Source organism: Acinonyx jubatus, chromosome B2, assembly GCF_027475565.1.
Source record: "Acinonyx jubatus isolate Ajub_Pintada_27869175 chromosome B2, VMU_Ajub_asm_v1.0, whole genome shotgun sequence".
Classification (NCBI taxonomy): Eukaryota; Metazoa; Chordata; class Mammalia; order Carnivora; family Felidae; genus Acinonyx; species Acinonyx jubatus.
In genome coordinates, this window is record NC_069385.1 from 70,220,040 (window position 1) to 70,245,544 (window position 25,505).

General features: G+C 37.8%; 1 protein-coding gene across 6 annotated transcripts in view; it reads left to right on the forward strand.

Moving 5' to 3' along the window:
- The window catches only part of BACH2 (BTB domain and CNC homolog 2), a 354,258-nt gene that overhangs the window by 112,442 nt on the left and 216,311 nt on the right, over positions 1 to 25,505 (forward strand). The window lies entirely within an intron of this gene.

The following is a 25,505-nucleotide window of genomic DNA, read 5'->3' on the forward strand; positions in this document are numbered from 1 at the left end:
ATTTAAAATGTATTAAAATGTATGGACTTAAAGTCCATAGGTTTGGTGAAATCAACCTAGGATCACTAGGTCCCTTGCCAGCTCTTCTGGACTCAACTTTTCCACAGAGACTCCTGACCTCAGCATTGAGGACTGGGCTCTGCCAGAAACTCCACTGGTCCTCTGTATGACCTTGGCTGAGGCCCTGAGTCTCTCCAGGCTACAGCCTCCTCAGCTTGAACATGTACACAAAGGTACTTCAAAGGTTTGTCATAAGGGTTAAATGAAATCACTAATGTGAAAGTGCCTAGGACAGATTCTGACCCATGGTAGGCTCTCAGTAAATGTTTTAATTAAGTAATAATAATAAACTTGCCCCAATATCACATTCTTCTGGGAAGTTCTGTTTCTCAGTGCAAACTGATAAGTAAGCATTCCAAGTAATCTGTCAGTCTGCCTTTTATGACTTGGTAGAATGAACAGTCTTTATGTGAATAGATACAAACTATTTCTTTCATGCAAACCTGAGACCTCAGTGGGCCTGGCCTCCTTATGACCTGTGAGTTGCAGGAGGAAATCACGAAGAAGAGACTGTCCGAAGCATTACTCGGCTGGCCTCTACTTAATTCCTACAAAATGGATGTTAGTCCTTGTCAGAGTTTTGTAGATTGGGTTGAAGAGGTGTGTGTGTGTGTGTGTGTGTGTGTGTGTGTGTGTGTGTGTGTTTAAATAAGACCAAAAAACTAAATATGTGCATGTACCATAGCAAATGAAAGAAATATGAATCCCACTCACAATATATTTTTCAGATGCTGTTAACCGGGTTTATTTTTACTTTGACAGATACTTCCGTTTAGGGGGTGCTTTCCACAGGCAGATTGTATTGTGCAATAGAAAATTCGGTAAATTTTGCCTCTAGATTTCCTCCAGATCTCTCAGGTGACCACACCCAAGCCTCAGTTTTGCCATGTTCTTAATAAGAGACATGAGTTATTACTTCAGTGAATGATCTTAGTTTTTCCCTCAGGAGACTTTTGTTGGCAGAATTTGTAATCGTTTTAATAAGACATCGTGCTTAATATAGGGGAAGACCAACTATGTATATGCAGCAGGCTCAAATTAAAAGTGATGCAATTATATTTATGTCTTACTTTTGATTTCTGACTTCATTAGCTCTCTGAAGTCAACATGTTCTTAGTGGTTAAGAGTTAGTACCCTGGGCATCATCACCTGGGTTCAAATCTCAGCTCTGCTACAGAGGAGCTGTGAGATCTTGGACAACCTCCCTAGCCTCTTCCTAAACACATCACCTCTACAATACTGATGAAAACACCTACCTCCCAGAGGTTCTTTGAAGATCATGACCATATAAATGTAACATTAAGCATCTGGTGAAAAGTTGACAAATGTTAGCCATTGTGATGGGAATGAGGGAGGGGTGATGCAGAGTTCTCAAAAGTGACTTTTCTGTTTCAAGTTAATAAACACCTGGGATTTCACATTTGCCTGCTTGTCTATTTCATGATAACCTTGAAAGGAACTGACTCATTTGGGCCAAATTTGATACACTGTATTTTAAATTTCTAGTAAGAATATCAACTCCAAATACTGGCAGTCCTTTGTATCTTCTTGCAGCTGCTACACTAAAGAAATAAGAAGCTACTATTTTTAGATAGCAAGGTATATCTTGAGAGTGATTTCAGATGTTACAGTAACCTTGCTTATATTTTGGGGGAATCATTAGGAAAGGATTTGAGGGGTCTAGAAAACACTGTCAGTGGAAGCTTCTTCATTGTTTATGGCTCCAGTGTTATACAAGTGGTTTGACTTAGTTCTGTTTGGGTTTGGTTTTGTTTCTTAAGTGGAAACACTTTTTTGTGTCTCTATTTTATATTAATTCCAGGGGCTGAGTCAGTGCTGAGTACGGTAGTTGAATTAATATTGAAATCAAACTCTAATCCTGAGGATTACATCCATTATGTAACACTGAAGTGGGCTTGAACAGAGAAAATTCCAGTACTGTTTCTCTCTCCACTTTAAATATAGTAGAGGCCAGTCTTCCCTATGAATGTACATGCTGCATAAAAAGTCTTTTTTTTAAGAGGTTTTAAATTTGGAGAAAGGATGTATGTTCTTATTCTGCGTTCCTGTCCAGGCATCAGTGACAGTAAGGAATTTTCCAAGCTGGCTACCAGAGTGAATACACGTGCATTTGTATAATTATCATAAAAATTATGTTCTATCTGCATTTTTAATTAAGCCAAACACTGCACAGAATTAGATACAGCCTTTGCTCTCTAAGAGTTTAAATGTAAGACAGAAGATACTAATGGGTGTGTACATGAAGACATTCATGTTAATATTTAAGCCTTATGGATGGTTCTATTTTGTACCTTTGCAGCCACTCCCCAACCTAGGTAACCCATTCATAAATTATCCATGTCAAGTCATTCATGAGATATTTTTTTTAATTAAATAACCTGTGTTTTTCTATTAGTTTCTGTAACTAATGCAAGTTCATTTAGAAAAAGTAGAAAGTGAATTATAAAGAAAAAACAAAAATCACATATAATCCTATCACCTCGAGTAGACTATCCAGTGTTATATTTTAGTGGCATTTTTGATGTATCTTTTAAAATGTATCTATATATTTTCCATAACAGAACCTACATGTGCAGTTTTGCTTTGTGCTATTTTCACTTACCATATCTTTGCATGTTTTCTATTAAATATTTTCTAAAACCTAATTTTAGCAGTGTTGTGATTGAGTATAATTTGAAAGTTGAGACTCCAGCTTCTGATGCCCTGAAACAGTCATTTAATGTATAAAAAGTCAGAGGACCAATCTAACTGTTCACAGCCCATCCAGACCTGTTTCCGAAACAGCTATTGTTCACCTAAAGTAGAAACTCACCCGGTTCTGCATATTTCCTCGGGCTGGGTTGTTGTTCCATGTCTGTCTTTCCTCATTGACTTATCAGGCTCCATGCACACATGCACATTTGTTTATAGCAGTCTTCCTGATATGCAGCCACGGCGTGGGTTTTGGAAAACTGCCTAGTTACATACCATTCACACCAGCTGACATTCAGCTTCTGGTAGCTAATTGGATACTCTTAACTCCTTCCATCTCCGAAGAGTTCACCCTATAGTGCCACCAACCACAGATCTAACACACCCACTAATTCTCTGGGTGTTTATATTCATGCACACTTAGGAAAAGAGGCGTATTGGCCCAAGCATTGTGAAAGGATTGAGGTCACTTTTAAATATCACCAACTCTGTTTGCCACCCCCTCAGCCACACCATAAACAACTGCTTGAGTCCATATTCCTTCAAGTTTAAGATGATGCTTCTTGAAGCACCTTGGAAGCAGATGGAATCTGAAGGGGTTTCTAAGGAGTGACAGGGACCAATCCTCACCTCCCAGCGGATAGATGTGCTCTCTGGGCTGGGGTTCACCCTGTGTGTTAGGAAGAGTTGTTTTAGCATCCCTAAAACCATCCGCTTTAGAAAACCTCATCTGGTCCTTCCACTTTCCCCCAGAAGCCTGCCCTTCTTCATGCCTCTTCTGTTTCTTGTGGAGAATGAGCATCAGAAGAGAAAGCCCAGGCTGGCTAAGTAGTAGCGAAGGAATACGAAGAGGCAGATGGAGGGAGGTTATGCAAAGTAGTAAGATTGCATATGAATATTGGATGAGGTTCAGAATCTTTCCATTATCTCTGCAAACACTCACCTTTTTTTTTTCCAGAAAAGATTTTTACTCCCTTACATCAAACAACCTTCCTTATATGCAGGAATCAAAAGAGGAAATACTCACAATAACAGCATACCAGGAAGGGGGGAGCCCGGATACAGAGGAGATGTTAAAGTGACATTCGTTCTATTTACAAATATCTCCACTGAGCATGTTCCAGTGGTTAATCAGAGCTTTTTTGCCTGGCACTTGCTAAAATGATATCATTATCTTGCTTGCTGTTTCAGCAGTTCCAGGAATACCTTGCCTGTGGGTCAGGGTACTTGGTTTCATATAAACAACTCATAGGAGCCCTTTATAATTTCAAAAAGACAGGTAAAAAGAGAAGCAATAGCTATACAAGTAACATGGAGGGGGAAAAAAAGAAATTGGCAACATTCCTCTCCTAACACAGACACTGAGGGAAGGCGTTTTCTGCCACCTCTCATGATTAAATAGGTTTTTTTTCCCTCCAAATACACTGAATTTAGTTTCTCAGGAGACTAAGGCAACTTTGCAACTCCTGTGGGAGACCATGAGGTACAGGCTTAATTGCTTCATGGATGATGTGAAGTCTTGGAATGAAAACCAGCCATCACTCATTAACTGGTTCAGCTTAGTAAACCTTGACAGCTAGCAGAATTCAACCAAACATCCTTGATTACGGGCAACTCACAGAGCCCCAGGAGTTGGTCAGGATAAATTGCAGAGTAGAATGAGTTAACTTCAGTACATCAGTTTCCTCTGTTTGAACTTATCCTTCTCAGACCTAAGGACGACTGAAAATGGGTTAACCACATGCTTTTCCTGCTTTCAGTGGTGGCAGTAGGAACAAATAAATGACCATTTTCTTAACTGGGTACTGTTCATGTTTATTGACAAGAATTATTACATTCTGTTAAAACTTTTTGGCTCGCTTAAGTCTATTGAAATAAGACATAGAGGTATTATTAGGATGTTCAAGTGTCACAGATCTTGTTTCTTACAGGGTCATACCGTGGGCATTTTTTGATATGGACATGTAATCAAGTCACAAACTCCACGAAAAATGATCTACTGCAAAATCAGTATCAATGTAAACATACATCAGGGTAATTGATTTGCTGTTTGCTTCATACCACAGATCACATAATGTGTCTGAAAGCAAATGCATTCGAAATATTTGAAAATGCATTCTCAAAGTGTTTGAAAAGTAAAATGTCCCCCATTATTATTTCTGTATATAATCTCACACTTGGGGGAGCGCCTGGCTGGCTCGTTGGTAGAGCATGCGACTGTTGATCTTGGGGTTGTAAGCTTGAGCCCCACGTTTGGGTGCAGAGATTACTTAAAGCCAACATTTGAAAGGATTTTTGGAACTTTGGGTAGCTTATCCTGCTGTTCCTGAGTTGGGAAGAGGCAAGGATGAAGATATACCTGTATGAGTTGTATCATCTTCCCTAGTAAAGATTTAGTTAGATATTATTTAAAGGCAAGATTCTTGGCCTTGTACATAGACGTTTACATGTTGATTTGCCTGTGCCTTGGACCTATTATTCGTTCACCTTGTGAATTAATAAACTCCCAGTCTCATGGTTCCGTGGAACCGATGTTTTATTGAAGGCCTTCGATATGCCAAACTCCATGCTCACCAAGCACTAGGGCAAGGTGAGGTTGAGAAATGGTATAGAGATAAATAAGACACTGTACTCCTGGGAGTCCAATGGGAAGGTCAGCCTCTAACATCACAATCAAAGCAGAGGTAAGAAGTGCTGAGAGATGCCTATCCTAACCAGTGTGGGTGTGCAGAGGTGAAGCGGGTTCTGCCTAGGAAGTGCAGGAAAACCTTGATGCAGGAAGTGGCACTTGAGCTACATCTTGAAGGAAGACTGCAGAGGAGTTTCCCAGGCAGAGAAAAAGAGGAAGGGGCTTCCAGGGAGAGGGACCTGTGTGTGACAGGCCTAGAGGGGGGAAGTGCATTGCTTGCTCTGAGATTGTCAACATGTTTCCACCTCTAATTTATTTAAGACAGGAAAAAAAAAGGTGTCTTTGACTCAAAGATGAATAGATCAATAAGAATTTCATAGCAGTGGTGATTAAAATTATGTATCTATGAAACAGAGGGCTGCTATCAGCCTCAACCAAAAGACTTGTAACTAAGCTCTGTCTACAGCATCAATCATGCTGTACTAGAAATGAGAAGTTTGAAGGAAAAACAGTTGTTTTGAAAAGAGCTCCAGACGTCCACGAGTAATGGTCTGGAACCCCATCTTTTTGTTAGTTTGTTTTTTAAAAGAGAGCGAGAGAGATCATGGGAGGAACAGAGGGAGAGAGAGAGAATCTTAAGCAGGCTCTGTACTCAGCACAGAGTCCGATGTGGAGCTCTGTCCCACCACCCTGGGATCATGACCCAAGCTGAAATCAAGAGTCAGATGCTTGACTGAGTCAGATGCTCAGTCAAGTGACTGAGCCACCCAGATGCCCCTGCAGCCCCATCTTAAAGCTGCCAGTCACAGGGCTGGTGAATCTTGCCAGTGTGATCCACAGTCATGGTAGTTCAGAGTGTACTCACCCTGTTAGCCGTTTGGGTTAAAGTGGTTCAAAGCCCAGGTTCATGGTCAGAGAGACTTAGATACAAGTGCAGGCTCTCCTCCTGTTTACTTAGTGTGGGACTTGGGGCAAATTTCTTCCCTTTAAAAATAAAAAGTGTAATTTTATATATCTCTGTAATACAAATGATTGTCTGCAAGTGCCTAAGTGTAAAGATAGCATATACTGTATACTTTTTACTTCCCTTTTTTTTTTTTAACTTTTCTTTCTTTCTTTCTTTCTTTCTTTTTTTTTTTTTTTTTTTTTTTGCCTGGATCACTCTCTTTTTTCCCCCCTTTTTTCCACTTTAACTGCCTGGGTAGTCTTCCATATTTTTTCCATTTTTGTATAATCACCTATAAAAATGTACAATCATAGAAACACACAGCACACGTGTGAGAGTGGGGGTGGGGTGGGGAAGATTGTTATTTTGTTTTATAAAAATGAAAACATGTTATATGGGCATTCTCACAGCATCACTGCAGTTTTAATAACTTCAGAATTGTAATTGCTATACACTTACAAAAGAAACACTTGAATAATTATATTTATTTTACACTTACTTTTGTAAATTCTGAATAGCACATTTTATTCTTAATTTTTTTGTGCACAGCAGCTTCTGTTATGTTGAATTTTAGTAAGAAACATCGACATTTTGAAATTATAAATGATTAATCTCTCAAATGTTGTTTTTGTAAATATATAGCATTTATGCTTCTGAAATTGCTGAAGTTTAAAAATGCACCAAGATGTTTGGGACTCCCTGTTACATTTCTTTTTATATCTTGCACTCCTTAAAAAAAAACCTTGTTGAAATCTCTTCATTCCACTGATAAAGCTCTAATTCATTCTTTTTAGTGGCTGCATAATTTTCTATATTATAATTTATTTCATAGGTTATAGATGAATGTTTACCTTGGTCCACACCCCCCCTTTTGCCATTGTCAACACTGTAGCCATAAATGACATTGTACATGTCCTTGCAAATAAGTACTGGTAATTCTTAGCACTGGTTCCCAGGAAGGGAACTGCAGGATTAAAAACTCAATGTAATTTTAATTTTAATGTATGTGTCTGTAAATGGCGTTAGTTGTTTTTTTTGGGTTTTTGTTTTGTTTTGTTTTGTTTTGTTTTAATGCCTTAGGTTGTACACTTAGAGTACAGTTGATCCTTGAACAGCATGGGGGTTAAGGGCACCAGCCCCTCCCCCATGCAGTCAGAATTCTACATGTAACTTTTGACTCCCCAAAAACTTAACTACTAATAGCCTACTGTTAACTGGAAACTGTACCAATAATATAAGTAGTTGATGAACACATATTTTGTATGTTATATGTATTATATACTGCATTCTTACAATAAAGTAAGCCAGAGAAAAGAAAATGTTATTAAGAAAATCATAGGGGCGCCTGCGTGGCTCAGTCAGTTAAGCGTCCGACTTCAGCTCAGGTCACGATCTCGTGGTTCATGAGTTTGAGCCCTGCGTCGGGCTCTGTGTTGACAGCTCAGAGCCTGGAGCCTGCTTCAGAATCTGTGACTCCCCACCCCCCCCCCTCCTGTCCCCTCCCCAGCTCATGCTCTGTCTCTCTCAAAAAATAAATAAACATTAAAAAAAAAAAATCTATGCAAAAGTGGACCCACACAGTTCAAACCCGTGTTGCTCAAGGGTCAACTATATTTGAAAACTCACATGCATTATCTTATGTGATACTCACAATGACCTTTGAGGTACATAGAGTACATATTATTGTTCCCACTTTACTGATAAGAAAATAGAGGCACAGAGAAGCTGAATGGTTTCTGATAGTTACCCAGGTAGAAAGTTCTTGACTATAGTCTAGAACCAAGTCCCATCCTGAAGAAGAGCCTTACAGCCTTTCTCTACCTAAATTTTGGTTTTGATAGATGAGTTAGATGAAAATCTTCTAAATTGATTGAATTATGAAAAGGACACATACCTTTGGTTAGTTATGCCACCAGGAGAGGGCAGTAGTTGAAATACATTTATTTCCTAAATATTTGCACCCCCAGGCCCTTTTAAGGGACATACTTTTATTTAGTTCGTTAGTTAGTTAGTTAGTTAGTTAGTTAGTTAGTTAGTTAGTTAGTTTGACATTTGTAATGTCTTGATTTTAGTTTGGGGTTACTTGTTTGATCATTGAAATCTTTATTAAGATTTGATGGTTACATTTCATCAATGATCAGTTTCGCCTGATACTTAAAAAAAAAAAAAGAAAATTAAAAGCACACAATAGAGTGTACTTCAAAGGTTGTGAAAGAATGAACACTGTTTCCTTGTGCCCTTAAAGAACTTCTTCTCTGTTAGAATCCTGACTGCTCAAATTCCAGTTTCACAAGCTTAACTATGATTCCGGGCAGGTCACATAGCACTCCGTTTCCTTATCTGTAAAATAAGGGCGAATATACCTACTTCCTAAGGCTATATTAGGGGGTTATAAATGTGCCCTCCTTATCATAGCACAGAGCTCAGAGCAAGGCTTGGAACATGCATGTGCATGTGTGGTCCAGCCCCCATATGGAGCCCGGCTGACCCTGCTTATGGAAACATATTAGAGTTTAGCAATGTCTCCCACGAACACAAGAACACAAGGGGTGGGATGTGTTTTTTTTCATAGCTTTCGTCTATACTGTTGCCAAAATGCCAATCAGCTGCTCTGCATTTTGTGCCCAAATCAAGCATTGATACAGTGCAACTCCTTAAGTAAAAGTGAAATTATAGGAGGGCTCATGGCATTTATAGGTACCATTTTTTTTTGAGTGACAAGTGTATAAACCACAGTGAATACTTTTGTTCCTGCAAGGGTTTGATTGAGAGGAACAGCAAAAAGAATTTTTGGTTTCTCTTCCTCCAAGTGAGCATTGGTTTCTTAGCTGTCTTTTTTAGGAGATGGGAAGGAGTGGTTACTTAAAACCAATAGTGTGTGTAAATAGGAGGACAAGAGTAGTTAGTTTTTACTAACTATATAGCTCATAGACAAGCCACAGAAATGTGGCTCAGGAGACATCTGTGAACAAACAGATTTTTTCCCTTCAAAAATGCTAAGAATCTTTTTGTTTCTAGCAGGAACAGCTGTAGAACTTAGCTATTTGTAACACGATGTCTGAGTGAGGGATGATGCTTAGATGTAGTGTATTAATATCCAACATGTCATTGCAGATAATAGTAAGGTGGCAAGGTAAGTGGAATGAAACCAGGAAATTCAGTTACAGCTGACATTTCATCCTCTTCGAGGTTTGTGAAAAGGCCACAGCTAACTTTGCATTTCCCCAGGAAGGAGGGTGGAGGTTCTACTGGTATCACACCCAGCACAGTATTTAAACACAGGGCTGTTCATTTTCTCTTCGGCGAAGAGTGGTTACAGAAAGTGTGTCTTTGGTTGACTTACTGCTGGCATACTACTATTCTGGTCCACGGCACTTGTGGAAAGGGAGAGTACAGGTGCCTGGTGTGGCCTGAGAACAAGAGCGAACATTTCCTGACCGTACCCAAAATGGCTTCTGGCATTCTTTCTTCAGAAACAGTTTTTCGAAAAAGTAAGAGGTGTTTCGAGGCCTGTGTGACTAGAAAGAGTACCTAGGTTTATAACCCAGAAGACTTTCTCATCAGCTTTAGAGTATTGTAACAATGTCATGTCAAATCTGTTACGGGTGGAATCCCCCCCTGTGAGGAAAGTGTGGTCCAGAGAAAGCCTAGGATAGCTGAGTCACACTTAATCAGTGGGAGAACCAGAGAGTCCTGGGGTTCTGATGCCTCCTCCAGTATTCTGCATAACCTTTACAGCCTCTAACTCAGGGCGTAAGTTGCGTGAGATCTCATATGACCTGTTTCACATTTTATGCATTGCATCTCAACCAGAGTTACAAGATGTTAATGGAGGCAGTGGCGCCCAAGAGACCCAAATTCTAATTGGAATCCCACCACTTACTAACTGGAAGATCCTGGTGATGTAAACCCTAAGTCTCAGTTTACGTGTTTGCTTAAAAAAGGATGGTAATAGATAGTTCATTGAATTGTTGTGGGAAGTCAGTGTGGTAACATGTGAAAAGTTTGGTGCAGAGTCTAGCATACAATAGATGATAGCTCTTTATGGGCCAGGTGCTGTGCTGTGCACACAGGAGACTTCAAGGAAAATAAGATACCATCCCTGTACTCATGTAGCTTGCAGTGTAGTTAGCAAGACAGACATAAATAAATACAGATGAATAAAGCAGTGTGTGTTCAGTGAAATGATAGCAATGAGGTACATAAGGAGTGCAGACTAGAGTGATTTGGGAAGCCTTCAGAATAGAGAAGTCTCACAGATTTTTGAAGGTGAATAATAATTTTCAGGCCGGCAGGAATTTTTCAAGAAAAGAACATACAGCATGCTAACGTATAGACCCATGAAATAATATTTTAACATTAACATGTGAATACTGACGTAGACTTGCAATTGGTTTACAATGCTGTGGTGTAAAGTACATACAAAGAAAAGCCAGATGGGGGGCCATCTTCTAAGTGGCTTGGAAGCTATTTGGTGTGAGTGTAGGTCAATACTGAAAGGTTTCTAAGCTGGGAAATAATGTAATATTTATGTTCTGTAAAGATTGCTCAGTGGACAAGTGGAAGAAGTATTGGAGGAGGGGGAGCATGAGGACTGGTGTAATTAATGAGAGCATTGAGTCTGGCTTGGGTGACTGGATCCTGCCACCCAAGACTGATTTGGGGGAGGGGATGGGTTAAATGGGTGCTGGACATTAAGGAGAGCACTTGTTGGGATAAGCACTTATATGTAAGTGATGAATCACTAAATTCTACTCCCGAAACCATTATTACACTATATGTTAACTAACCCAGATTTAAATAATATTTTAAAACCCTGTTTTGGAAGGGTAGGTAATGAATACCATTTGAGATATTTTGTGTAGGGTATCCAGATAGCTGGGTCATCAATATTATTTTAATTATATTGGCAACTTTTTTTATGAGAAAGGAAAATGTTTTCAACTTTTTCAGACACTGATCAGCTCATTCTTTTTGCCTGAGCAAAATTTCTCTTTGTAAGAATTAACTTCTAAACAAAGAGATTAGGTCTTTTCCACTGAAAAGTTGTTTTTTAATGTAAGAACTCAACCCTTTTGGGCATTTCTTACTGAATGTTCTTTCCTTATCATTTGTTCGTTTGTTGTTTTTTGTTTTGTCTAATACAGACAGTTATGAAAACACAGTGATTTTGCTTATGTACCTTTAAAAGCTATCAAGAGAATGGTGGTCACTTCAAAATATATATATCAAACCTTACGTTGTATACTTGTAACTAATATAATGTTGTATGTCAATTATACCTTAGTTAAAATTAAAAACAAACTAAAATAGCCAATCCAGAAAATAAAAACCCTACCAAGAGAGCTTCTTAGGACTTCAGTGTATGAGGAAAATCGTTATATGAATGAGGACTCTAAACTTTCCTATAATGAGTAAGAAAAAGTAATAAATATTAATTTTAAAATTTAGCTATAGGAAAATTGTTTCCTAAATGCTTACGTTTTCCTGAAATAGTATCACAATACTTTACACATTTTGACAGAGTTTGCTCAGGTTCATTTACTTCTTTAAATTAAGAAGTATACCGTTTGGGGGGCGCCTGGGTGGCTCAGTCGGTTAAGCGGCCGACTTTGGCTCAGGTCATGATCTCACAGTTTGTGAGTTCGAGCCCCGCGTCGGGCTCTGTGCTGACAGCTCAGAGCCTGGAGCCTGCTTCAGATTCTGTGTCTCCCTCTCTCTCTGACCCTCCCCCGTTCATGCTCTGTCTCTCTCTGTCTCAAAAATAAATAAACGTTAAAAAAAATTAAAAAAAAAAAAAGAAGTATACCGTTTGGGGCGCCTAGGTTGCTCCGACGGTTAAGCATCCCAACTCTTGATTTCGGCTCAGGTCATGATCTCACAGTTCGTGAGACAGAGCCCCACGTAGGGCTGTGCGCTGACAGCACGGATCCTACTTGGAATTCTCTCCCTCTGTCTCTGCCCCTCCCCTGCTCGCGCATGTCTGTGCTTTCGCTCTCACTCTCTCTCTCTCTCTCTCTCTCAAAATAAATAAATAAACTTAAAAAAAAAAAATAAGTACCCCATCCATACAGAAGGGAATATATAGCTTGTTGATTTTTTGTTTTTTGTTTTTCTTATTGGTACATTTTAAACAATAAAGTGAAGGAGACATCCACATTTCTTCTACTTCTCTCAAGAACATCATCACTACTATTTAGGCTTATATGTATCTCTCTCCTAGATCACATTCTTCTCTTCTCAACCACTTTCTTAGATTTTGAGATAACCACTATCTTGCCTTTCCCAAGTTTTACTACATATGAATATACCCTAAACAATATACGTACTATTTTAACCTTTACATAAATGGAATTATACTGATTATCTTGTGACTTGGCTCCTGCCAAAATATTATGTTCTCAGATTCGTCCATATTGATGTGTATAACTTAATTCATTCATTTTTATTGTTGTATCATATTTTTTGTACTTATTATATGACAATTTATTTAGCCATTTCACTGTTAAAGTGCCGAGTTTTATCATGTATATGGTAACCTTATTGGCTTCCTTATTAATAAAAATAATTTGTAGATTCCTTAGGGTTTTCTACCTAGATTTATATCATCAATAAGAAATGATAGCTTTGAGGTTTTTTTTCCTTTCCAATCTATGTAATATTAGATTTTATTTTATTGAATACCTAGCTAGAATCTTCACTGTTAAGTAAAAGTGATAATAGCAAATTTTACCTTTTCACGGACCTTACAGGCAATTACTCAAAAGTTTGTCCTTGCGTATGTTTGCTAAAGGATTGTTTTGTGATACCCTACCCAACTGAAGAAGTTTCTTTCTATTCCTTGTTTACTAAGAGTTTTAATCATGAATAGTTGTTACATTTTATTGAATGTTTTTTCTGCATCTCAAGATAGTCACGTGTTTTCTACTTCTTTAATTTGCTAATGTGAAGACTAAGTGATATTGAAAAAACCTTGCATTATGGGAATAACTCAAACTTAGACATCTTATTCTTGTTTATAAATTTCTGGATTTCAATTGCTAATATTTTGTTCAAGATTTTTGCATTTTTATTTACAAATAAAATTGTCCTCTGTTTAGTTATTCATCACAATTCTGCGAATTTTAAGTTTAATGTGTTTTGAAGATGTCATGAGGCATATATTATTATATCTTCCTGGTGAATTAAATATATTCATTAATATGTCATGACCCATTTAATGTCTTTGCCCAAAATTAATTTTGTATGGGTTTAATTTAGCTAAACCAGATTTCTGGGTTCGTATTTGCCTACCGTTTTTCTCCAACTTGCTTTTTCCATGGACACAAAAGGTTTTAGATTTGTCTTTTGTAAATCACATAACTGGATTCCTATTACCTATGTTAAGATATAATTTATATACAATAAAAACTCACACATTTTAAGTGTACAGTTTGATGAATTTTGATAAGTGTATATAGTCATGAAACCACCACCACAATAAAGATACAGATCATTTCCATCACACCAGAAAGTTGCTCATGCCCTTTTGCAGTCAGGTTCTTTCCCTCATGTCTGGCCCCAAGAAACCACTGAGCTGCTTTTATCACTACAGTATTATCTCCTCTAGAATGTCATATAAATGGGATCATACAGTAGGTAGTCTTTGGTATTTCTCTTCTTTCATTTAGCGTCATGCTTTTGAGAGTCATCCATGTTGTAACATGTATCAATATTTGATTCTTTTTTATTTTTGAGTATCATTCCATTATATGGATATACCACAGTTTGTTTCACCATTCACCAGTTGATGGAGATTTTAGTTTTTCAATTTGGGGCTATTATGAATAGGGTTGCTATGAGCATTCATATTCAAGTGCTTATGTGAACATGTTTTCTGTTTTTTAATTCAATCAGACAGTCTTTGTCTTTTAACTAGAAAATGTAGTACATTTCTATTGTTTAGTAGGTTGCATCAGTCACATTTGCATTTTCAGTCAAACAAAAAATAATAATGCATTTGTATTCATTTTGACCATCTTTTTGCTTTCTTTTTGTCCTACTTTTTCTGTGCTCTGTTTTTTCTTTATTGCTCTAATTTGGGTTGAATGAGATTTGCTTTGTTTTTGTTTTTATAATTCCATATTATTTCTCCTTCTAGTTTGGCATTTGTACACACTGTTCTCTTTCAGTGCTTACCCTGGAGATGTGAGCATCCCATTTAACTTAATGAAGGCTTACACTACGCAGTATCTTCCTCTTCTCCCAGACCACTCAGGAATCTTAGACTTCTTTAATTCTAATCATTCTTTTTTAACCTAATATACATTGTTATCCAGTTTCCAGTTTTATCTCATTTTTATATTAGATGTTATTACAGTTTGTATACAGTCAGCATTTGTTTTATACAGTCCATATTTATTTCAGTTTAGTCATATGTTTACTATTTGCTCACCATTCCCTCTTTCCCTCATATCTCTCGCTTTTCTCTGAAGTATGTCATTTAGAAGTTCTCATAGTGAATGCTCTTTGGAAATAAACTTATTTTTTGTTAGCCAAAAATGCCTTTATTTGCCTTTTTTGTGAAAGGTAGTTTTGCTAAGTATACAGTTCCATGTTTAGTATTATTTTATGTCTGTGTTGTAAATATATCTTCCCCAGATTTTTCTTCTTCTATTGAGAAATCAGCTTTCAATCTAATTATCACGCACTTGTAGGTATTTGGTAATCTGCTGTTTCCTCTGGCTGTTCTGAAGATCTTTTTTGATGATGGTGTTTTGGAGTTTTTACCAGGCACTATTTGGGTGAGAATTTTTTTTTTATCACCCTTGGGATTCCTTTGGCTTCCTGAATTTAATGATTGCTAGTTATAGAAAGTCTAAATTATAATCATTTTTTTTTGTTTTTCAGGCAAAGTTTATTTTATTATCATTCATTGAGGTATAGTTGACATACAATATTATATTCATTTCAGATATGAAATAAGTATAATCACTTCTAATGCTGCCTTTCCCTCATTCTCTGTATTTTCCTTCATACTCTGTGCTCCATAACTTTTCATCTTTTTTTCATATCTTCATCTTTTTTCAATCTCTGTACAAGATTACATTTAATTTCTTTTTATCTGTCTACCAAATCATGAACTCTTTTTCAGCTGTACCTAATTTGGTATTGGACTCACCCATTGAATATCTAATTATGGTTGTTATATTTCATTTCTAGAAGTTATTTTTGGTTCTTTCCCAAATCTGCCTAGTTATTTTTGTTATGTTATTTCTTTTTTCATATTTTAAGATCCTGTCTTTGTTTAAACATATTAAACATATCTGTTTTATATTCTGTATCTTATACATCCAACATCTATAACTTGACTCTGCAGTTTGTTTCTTACTCTTGTTCATGACAGCTTTCTTGTTTGTGTGTTTTGTGATTTTTTTATTGTGAACTTGATTGCTTGGAACTCCACGTATGAAAATCCTTTGACACTTGGATTTAAAGTTCATTATTCTAGAGAGCCTTTGCATTTGCTTCTGTCATGTGTTCGAGGGCACTGTCTCTCTACGACTTTCCTACCCTAAATGTTTGTGTTTAAGAAAGTACGTAGAAGTTCTGATCCCAAACAGTACAAGACCAGGCTTGGAATTTTCTTTTTTTAATTAATTAATAAATTAACTAATTTGTATATTTATTTAGTGAGAGAGAGATAAAGAGAGAAAACGAACAGGGGCGGGGCAGAGAGAGAGGGAGAGACAGAATCCCAAGTAGGCTCCACACTGTCAGCATAGAGCCTGAGGCTCAAACCCACAAAACCTGAGATCATGACCTAAGCCAAAACCAAGCGTCGGATGCTTAACCACCTGAGCCACCCTGGCACCCCTTGGCGTATAATTTTTTGAGGAAACTTTTTCCTTTGTCCCTCCATTCCCATCACTAAGGCTTATCCTTTCTTCTGTTCCTGGGAGATATTTTTTTTTAACTTAACCACTGAGGATTTTTACCTTTCAAGGGTGTGAGCATTAGGCTTGTCTCCTGTCCCATAGACTTTTTGTCTCTTAAAACCCCCACCAAGGATTGGCTTATGTCTCCAGAGTACGTATCTTCCTAGCTTCTAGTCTTCTTATCATTTTTGACCTTTAGCAATTACTATTACTTTCTCAAAGTTTAGCTGTGATTTTTTAAAAAATGTTTTTAATTCACCTCAGCATTTTTAGGTATTCTACGTGCACTTGCCATACTTTGACAATCAAAATGTCTCTTTACTTGAAAGTTAAAATGTTTCCCACAGGAAAGCAATAAAAAATTGGTTAAATCCTTGTAATTTGTGGATTTTACTGTAATCAAAGGTTGACTTTGATTTTCACCTACACAAAAAAGCAGTAGTTGTTTTCCATAAACATTAATGTTCATTTAAAAATATTTTTCTCATCTGTGGCCCTCTAAAATGGAGTTATAAAAGGTCTTTAAGAATTAGTCACTCGTTCACTTACTTTTTAGTAACTACTTGTTGAGCGCCTACATTTTGCCAGACTATTTTGGGTGGTGGAGATAGATCAGTGATTGAAATAGACAAAAATTCCTACTCTTGTTGAGCTTACGTTCTTGTTGGAGGACAGAGACCATTAACAAGATAAATAGGCAAAGTATATGGTATGTTATAATGTGGCAAGTACTGTAGGGAGTAATTAGACAAGTAAAGGATTGGAAGATCCTATTCTTCTTCATTTTTTAACAAATATATTTAAGACTCTTGGGGGCATTCCAATTAAAGTTCATGCACATAGTTACTTCAAATATCCTACTACTGCAGCATTGTTAATTCTAACTTAAATTTGTAAAGGTTAAGTTGAAATTGACATATACATTTGTAGACATTGCTAGATTGGAAAAATAAATGGTTTTTAATAATTCCATGGGCATTTCTATAGTAACAAAGTAAATGATTAGAAAATATTGACCACAATAAAACTTCAACACCAAACTTTAAAAATCCTCAGGTTTTAACAATAGCTTGAAATTAGAAAATTTTCCTGAGGCTCAGGGGTGGCTCAGTCAGTTGGGTGTCTAACTTCAACTCAAGTCTTGATTTCATAGTTAGTGGTTTCAAGCCCGTGTCAGGCTCTGTGCTGACAGCTCGGAGCCTAGAGCCTGCTTCAAATTCTGTGTCTCCCTCTTTCTGCTTCCCACCTCAAAAATAAATAAATATTTAAAACAATTTAAACGAGAAAATGTTCCTTTGTCTCCACCAACCCCCACAAGGGGTAAAACAGACAAAACACCAACAACTAACTACAAAGAAAGCTAAATATCTGTTGTACTACTCTGTTGGTTCTTAAAGTCCCAATTGGTGAAGTTATAAAAGGCCATTCGTTTCGTTAGTGCCAAAACTGACAGACTGGGCAGAAATAACCAGAAGGGAACAAAGAGAGTAGTAGAGACCTTTAAAGACAGTGGCAGGGGATACCAGGGTGAATATCAGCAGGCACTGTGTTAAAAGGAACACCATTAATCCAGAGACTGAAGCCCTGCAGACCAAGAGCAAAGGACCATTTGCAGCTCAGTTCCCACAATGGCGTGACCATGCTGTGTTATAGGCACATCAGCTGAGGGACAGAGAGTCTATTGTTAAACAATTGTAGTGACTACCCACAGGAAGTAGGGTGAATGTCTGGGTCAGTGTCCTGACACCGGTGACTTCATCAGTCCTATCTGTGAAAGTATCAAGGAAGGATTGAGAATAGTAAGAGTTATTGCAGAAAGTTATTCAGGAGTGAGTTTTCTATCATTAAAGCATCATCCAAGATTTTCTTGCTTTTTTTAAGGTCTTGTTATACCTGTCATGTAGTTTTGTTTTTAATTGAGGTAAAATTAGTATACAAGAAATTAGTTTCAAATGTGCAATATAATAATTCAATTTTTGTATATAAAGTAATCACCACAGTAAGTCTAGTCACCATCTGTTGCCATGTAACTGACTCCCTTCACCCATTTCACCTACCCCACCACCTCTTTCCCTCACCAATCTGTTCCCTGTATCTATGAGTTTTGTTTTGTTTGTTCATTTGTTTTGTTTTTTTAGAGGGGGCGCCTGGCTAGCTCAGTCAGTAGAGAGTGTGACTCGATCTCAGAGTCAGGAGTTCAAGCCCCACATTGGGCGTAGAACCTACTAAAAAAAGAAAGAAAGAGAAACAGTGTTTAGATTCCACATATAAGTGAAATCATATATTTGTCTTTCTCTATCTGACTTATTTCACTTAGCATAATGCTCTCAAGGTCTATCCACGTGGTCTCAAATGGCAAGATTTACTTCTTTTTATGGCTGAGTAACATTCCATTGTATATATATACCACACGTTTATCCATTCATCTATCAAGGGACACTTAGGTTATTTCCAATCAATACTTTCAATTTTTAATGTTGTTTATGCCCAGACTTTTCTAAGAGTAAAAAATTGAGGAGAATAGAATATCCATCTTTTTTTTAGAACAGAAAGCTTTCACAGCAAGAAGACAGCTGTCTGTGAACCAGGAAGGGCTCTTCATCAGATACCTAATCAGCTGGGGCCTTGATCTTGGACTTCTTAGCCTCCAGAATAGTAAGAGATAAATGTTTGTGTTTAAGCCAAAGGGGGGAAAAAAACTTCTGAAAATATATCAATCCTTTTAATGGTTTTTCTCATTGCAAAAAGTAACAGATGTTTATTGGGAAAAGGTTCAGAAAATCTTTTTTTAAAAAAAATCACCCGTAACCCGAGAGAAAGCAGCTGTTAATATTGTTATATATCTGCAGTTCCCAAGCTGCATGCCAAGGTGCTCTGGGGCACCACAGCAAATTCATGAGGTTGCTGCAGGTTATTTTGCATCAAGGGAAATGCATCTGTCCAATACCATTGGAGGTAATTCATAGTTTCAACATTAAAGATCATACTGCATTCCTTCTGATGACATCATATCTTTGCAAAAGTGAATTTTCAATGGTTGCTAACTTTTTAATGGTAAAAAGTGAGTACCATGTGAAAACCAATATGAAACAGGAAATGAGGGAAATGGTATTCAACCTGATTCCAAGATCTGAAGTTGTGCATGGCTCAACAGGTGCACACATTCTATTAATAAGTTATTAGAAGGTTATTTAAAAAGGAAAAAAAATACTTTTCTTTTAACTTATGTGTGTTATTTTTTTCAAATAGCTACTAAGTCATTAAGACATAAATACTTAAGTTGTTTGGACCTAACTACTTAACAGACAGCACTGTTAGATATTTATTTTGTTCTGGAGGCACTATCAAAAAAATTACTGAGACTCTACTAGCTTCCAGAATAGTTTGGGAATCTCTAATATATATCCTTCCAGAACTTTTCCTATGTATACCATATGTATTTGTGAAATCTTTTATTTTTCACTTAACAATATATGGTGGAAATCTTTGTTTCAATTAATGTAGGTCGCATTGTTATTTTAAAATCTTAATGGCAGAATAGTCTCCTGTTGCTTGACTCTTACTATTTTATTAAGCAATACACTAGGTTTCTAGAAGCTTAGCAAAATGTTTTTTTTTTATTTTTTTAATCTTAATTTTTGAGAGAGAGAGAGAGAGAGAGCGAGCGCAAAAGCAGGGGAGGGGCAGAAAGAGAGGGAGACAGATGATCCGAAGTGGGCTCTGAGCTGACAGCAGAGAGCCCATGGGGCTCAAATTCATGAACTATTAGATCATGACCTAAGCTGAAGTCGGACTCTTAACCGACTGACATACCCAGGCATCTCAAAACTTTATTTTTATAATCAATGGTACTGTCAACCTCTTTGCGCATGTCCTTTGTTTACATATCCAAAGTTTACATGTTGTTTATATGATTTCCTTAGGCTAGATTCCTAGAAAGCAATTTGCTGAGTGAAATAATTTGTACTTTCTTATGCTTTGATATCCAGAGAGAGAGCACTCCAAATTGCTCTTTCAAAGGGATTGTGCCAATTTTTTTCTACCAACAGGTTTTGTTTTTTGTTTTTTTGTTTTTTTGTTTTCTTTCCAGCAAAAAGAAGTGAAGCATTGGAGAACTCCCAACCATGGGAACTCAGATTTGTGAACTGGTCAAGGGTGTTCCTCTTCCCCAACCGTTGAAGAAACCATTAAGTAACTGAAAGTGCCCGTGAGAAAGCTGGGGAAGGTCATACCTGCCCACAGCTCTTGAGCGCCACTATAGGCTGAAGCTCCAGCCAAAGTCATAGGCAGCCAATAACAACATCCAAGCAGATGTCCACCTAGAGAACAGAAAAACCATTTGTCAGGAAACCTCTTTAGACTTTGTTTCACTAACTAGCTTTTCCAAACAACACCATACACCCCCAGAAAGTCATACTGCACTGCATAGCTTACACCCTACCTCTGTGAGGAGAGGCAAATGATCAGAATAGAAGTTGATATCAGGAATTTTTTTTGAGAGGACAGATTTGGGGGTCAAATGGAATCCTTCCTGTTCCATGGTCCTCAGCACATATATTTTCATCTACAACCACATATGTATTACATTTTGAAGAACTATATTCAACTTCTACATATGGGCTGGTATTTTCAATCCTAAGTTATCAAGAAAAAAAGGTATATCATGCACTTAGTTCTGATGTTGGATGCACAAAGATATGTGGTACATTTTGGAAATACTTCTATTTTAAGAAAACTCTGGAGCCCATCAGCTCTCTGGGAAACTAAGCTGCATGGAAAGGCTCATTCCTGAGTTACCATGAATGTCTGCGATTTTTTGTAATTTCACATCATGGTAATGTGTGTACTGTTTCTGAATGTATTACCTTTTTTTAAATGCAGATACCTTTAATCTTGATGAATAAAATTTTTAAACAATTCAATTTTATAATTTTATAAACATTCTTATTAAAATAGCACTCTAGGGGCACCCGGGTGGCTCACTCAATTGAGCCTCTGACTCTTGATTCTGGCTCAGGTCATGATCTCAGGATCATGGGATCGAGTTCCACATCGGGCTCTTCATCGGGCTCTCTCTCTCTCTCTCTCTCTCTCTCAAATAAAATAGCCCTCTAGATTAAAGCTATTTGAAAAGGTAGTGCTTAGATAGCTGATTCTGAAAAGGTGACTGGATTTTTCTAGGCATTCACACTTTACTCTTCAAAATTGAAGTAAAGATTAGTAAGACAAGATGTTAAGCAGGATGATCCTGCTTAAAGCAGAAAATCTCAGAAATTTTGTTTTAGAAATATTAAATCTGTATTGTAAATACTTATCACTTCATTGCCTTTACCTGTTGCCTTCAAAATATAGCACCAAAAAGCCACTTTTACTTATACCAGAAATCAAAAGACTGCTGTGGTATGTTTATCAAACAGCTACAGCATGGAGACCCTTCCCTTCTCTTGTAGATGGAGAATATCTATTGGAAGTCCCCATGTGACTCTCCACTGCCACCAGATACTTCCTTTTCAGTCCCCACTGGAGAATTCTCCCAAAGCCCAGGGTGTTGTATATATGTCACCTTGAAAGAAGTTGAACTGAAGAAAAGATCACATTTTCATACAAATAATTACTTACCTGGTTTGAACTTTTTTTTAATCCCAGACTTTCATTGCAGGTATTTTGAGAATACAGCCCCTCAAAAATACTTATTTTGTTTCCTCCCAGTTAGGACCATCCCATTGTCAAAGGGCTGTGTGATAATTTGGCCTTTTCTGGCAAAAGTCTGAGAGCAGAAATCCTTCTCTAAGGACCAATAGTGGTTTTGATTCAAGACTCCAGCTTAGAGGTTATCTCCATGAGGTACCTTTGTCTCAAGACCAAGTCTGAAGAACAGTAATCTGGCTGGAAATCAGGTGGCCTTTTTGGAATGCTGCACAGAAGCTTCTGATAAAGAGGTGGTCTTAGGTATACTGATACTATGTTTTTTAAATCTGCAGTATGAAACTCCCATTTAATTTATTTTTAGCTTGAGTCTACTCTGCTAGTAAAAATAAGGCTATTTTTGTAAGTGCTACTTCAAGTACTTACATCCACGTTTTAAAAGAATTCACAGAAAACAGTCCATAGTGATAACTGGGTGCAATGCCCAGCTTGTTACAGAATTGTGTTTTAAATAAATCTTCTTATGATGGCTACATTTCAGCTGTACCACAGGGTTCAGCTCACATGATACTTCCTCCCACCACACACATACAAACGGGCTCATCATCCCTTACTTAAAGCACTTGACTTTTTTAATTTGTGTACTTGTCCAGTGTGTGTATTCCAACTGTCCTTTATGCATTGTCTGCAGCACTCAATAAATATCTATGATGATGGGTTCCCTTAAGAGGCAGCGGATTGCTCTTTTAGGGAGTTGTGTGTTTCTATGGCAACTCCCTTTCTAAAACTTTGAATTTTATCCACATATATTTTACAGATACCCAAAACAAGCTTATGTTTAATTTAGAGAAGCTTTGAGTTTTGAAGAAGAGGAAACCATAGCTCGTCAGCAGATGTCAAGAGCATGTACACTTTGTTTGAAGGCTCGTTGAAAAAAATTTGATTCTTTTTGTGCCGGACACTTTAACCAAAGACCAATGTTCCATTCAGATAACCTTTTATTGTCAATTTTTCATGCTTTTTAGGGTAAAAGTCATAAATATATAATGCAATTTGGTAAAACTAGAAAGGAACAAGATAGGCACTGTGTGTGTCTCTACCTCTCTCCCCTTCCCAGCTTTGTGCATTATGATGTTGCTAGCTCACTGAATTAAATTTGCTTTCACCATCCATTTCCTTTTCTCTCTGTCTCTACAGCATGCATAGGTTCTCAGTCACAGCTACATCTGATCTGGAGAAAATAAGCTGTGTCCTTATTTTGAAAGGAAGACCGTCTCCATGGTTCACTGCCTTGTGTGTGTTAGCAGTCGAGATTCCAGAGGAGACATGGGCTGTATTCCTGAAGGATAAAATACATGTATAAGGACTGTTTGCTAAGTTTGTAGATGATTCAGACAAAGTAATTTGTGTAGTCTGTGAAGGTCTGTGTGTATGAGTTTTACTTGGCTTTTAGTTGTGTTTTTAGGGTGTTTTGTTTCATTTACTTATTGATTTATTTTTTACTTTTACATATTTTCACTCTTTTTTTTTTTCTTTCTAAAACACAGACTCTGTTTTCTTAAAACCAAATGAACTGTGTGGCTGGTGGTGTTTTGCGTTTTCCCACATGTGTTAATTGTTCTGTGGCTTATTTTGTTTACCATTTTTAAAGATCTGATTTGCCATGGTCCATGCCTTTCATTCTCCTCGACCACGTAGCTGATTTCCAGTGGGAAGAGACTGCCTTTTCACCGGATAATTAGTTATCTCATTTCAAAAGGGCCAACTTTCTCTGAGATGGCTTTGTCACACTTTAAATGTCTGCTTTGGAGGATGCGAATCCTTTCAGTTACATGCTCATCCATGTGGTAGAAGAAAAGCATGGTTAGTCACCTTGGAAATCCTCAAGTGTTTGAAGGGCAAAAGATGGTTAATTAGACCATTTATACTCAGGTATTGAGAGATTATGAGTTAGTTTGTAGTGATAAGAAACCAGTTTAAGAGGTAATATTTTTTTGCCCCGTAAGGAAGTGGTAGTGTTGTTTATTCCTAAAGCATATTCTCATTTGCTGAGAGAGGACTCTGTGCACTTTACCTTGAGTAATTTCTGTGTAATCTCTTGCTAAGTAAGCAGGCACACCCCAAAAAGCACAGAAGCACACTGAATATTGCAGTCTCACTCTTGTTACCTCCCCAGAATATAGAGCGAGTTAACACCCAAAGGTGTGAGGCCGGGTCTGGGGTAAGATTGCCCCTCCTCAGGGTCCCTCCTTTCACTGTGCTTCTGATCCTTCCGCACCCCCCAGCTGAAGCACCCTATCTTGTTACTGTACACGAGGAACCCCCATGCAGGTCCCTGATCCCATTCGACCCTATCTGAGAGTCACAGCCTTCCCCCACATACTTTTCCCAACTTGGCCTCTTCAATTATTTCCTTCCTTTTCCAATCAGTTACAACTGTGTGGCTTCATCTTTCAACCCAGGTTCCAGGTCTCCCATGCCTTGCCTCCCCACCCCTGTGCCCAGCCTTTCTTCCTATGGGATACTTTTATGTGAAGTGACTAGAAGTATTCATTTTGAAAGGACAGGGATGGCCATTTAATATTCTCAGAGCATCTGGGTAGTAGGATATTTTAGAGCCCTGTTTTGTGTCAAACTTGATGTGAACAAAAAGTCTAAGATTTTGAAAGTTTAAAAATATGAATTTGTTGGGGCGCCTGGGTAGCTCAGTCGGTTGAGCGTCCGACTTCGGCTTAGGTCGTGATCTTGTGGTTGACGAGTTCGAGCCCCGCATCGGGCTCTGTGCTGACAGCTTGGAGCCTGGAGCCTGCTTCGGATTCTGTGTCTCCCTCTCTCTCTGCCCCTCCCCTACTCATGCTCTGTCTCTCTCTGTCTCAAAAGTAAATATAAACATTAAAAAGGTTTTTTAAAATAAAATTTTTGGGGTGCCTGGGTGGCTCAGTTGGTTAAGCGTCTAACTCTTGATTTCGGCTCAGGTCATGATCTCACGGTTTGTGGGATCAAGCCCCATGTAGGGCTCTACGCTGATGGTGTGGGGCCTGCCTGGGATTCTTTCTCTTCTGTTCTCTTTGTCCCTCCTCCCCTTCTCACTCTCGCTCTCTCTCTCAAAATAAATCAACTTTTTAAAAATATGAATTTGTTAACATTTTCTTCCATTGTATGTAACTCATATAGTCTGGCTCCTGTGAACCTTTTCAGCATCATCTTGCTCCAAACTCACCCTCTGTCTGTTCTCCATCTGGGGATGGTTTTTGAATGTGCCATATTCACTCCTTCCACTTGGCCGCTCCATTTGTTCCCTCTGCCTGAAATGTTTCTCCATCCCCTATCCCAACAGCTCCAGTTTCCCTTCTTCAGGGACTCCTCCTCTCCCCCTCATTAACCTGGGTCCCCCGATTATGCTTTCATTGGCACCATGTGCCTTTTCAGGATAACACTACTGCTGTTGTTGTTTTGTCTTTATTTTCATGTTTATTTCATTAATGTTTGTCTCACCAATTAGTCTCTAAACTCCTATGGGCAGGTAGTTCCTTTTTTCCATGTTTCCAGTGACCAGTGCAGGAATGGACACATAGTAGGTTTTTAGTGAATATTG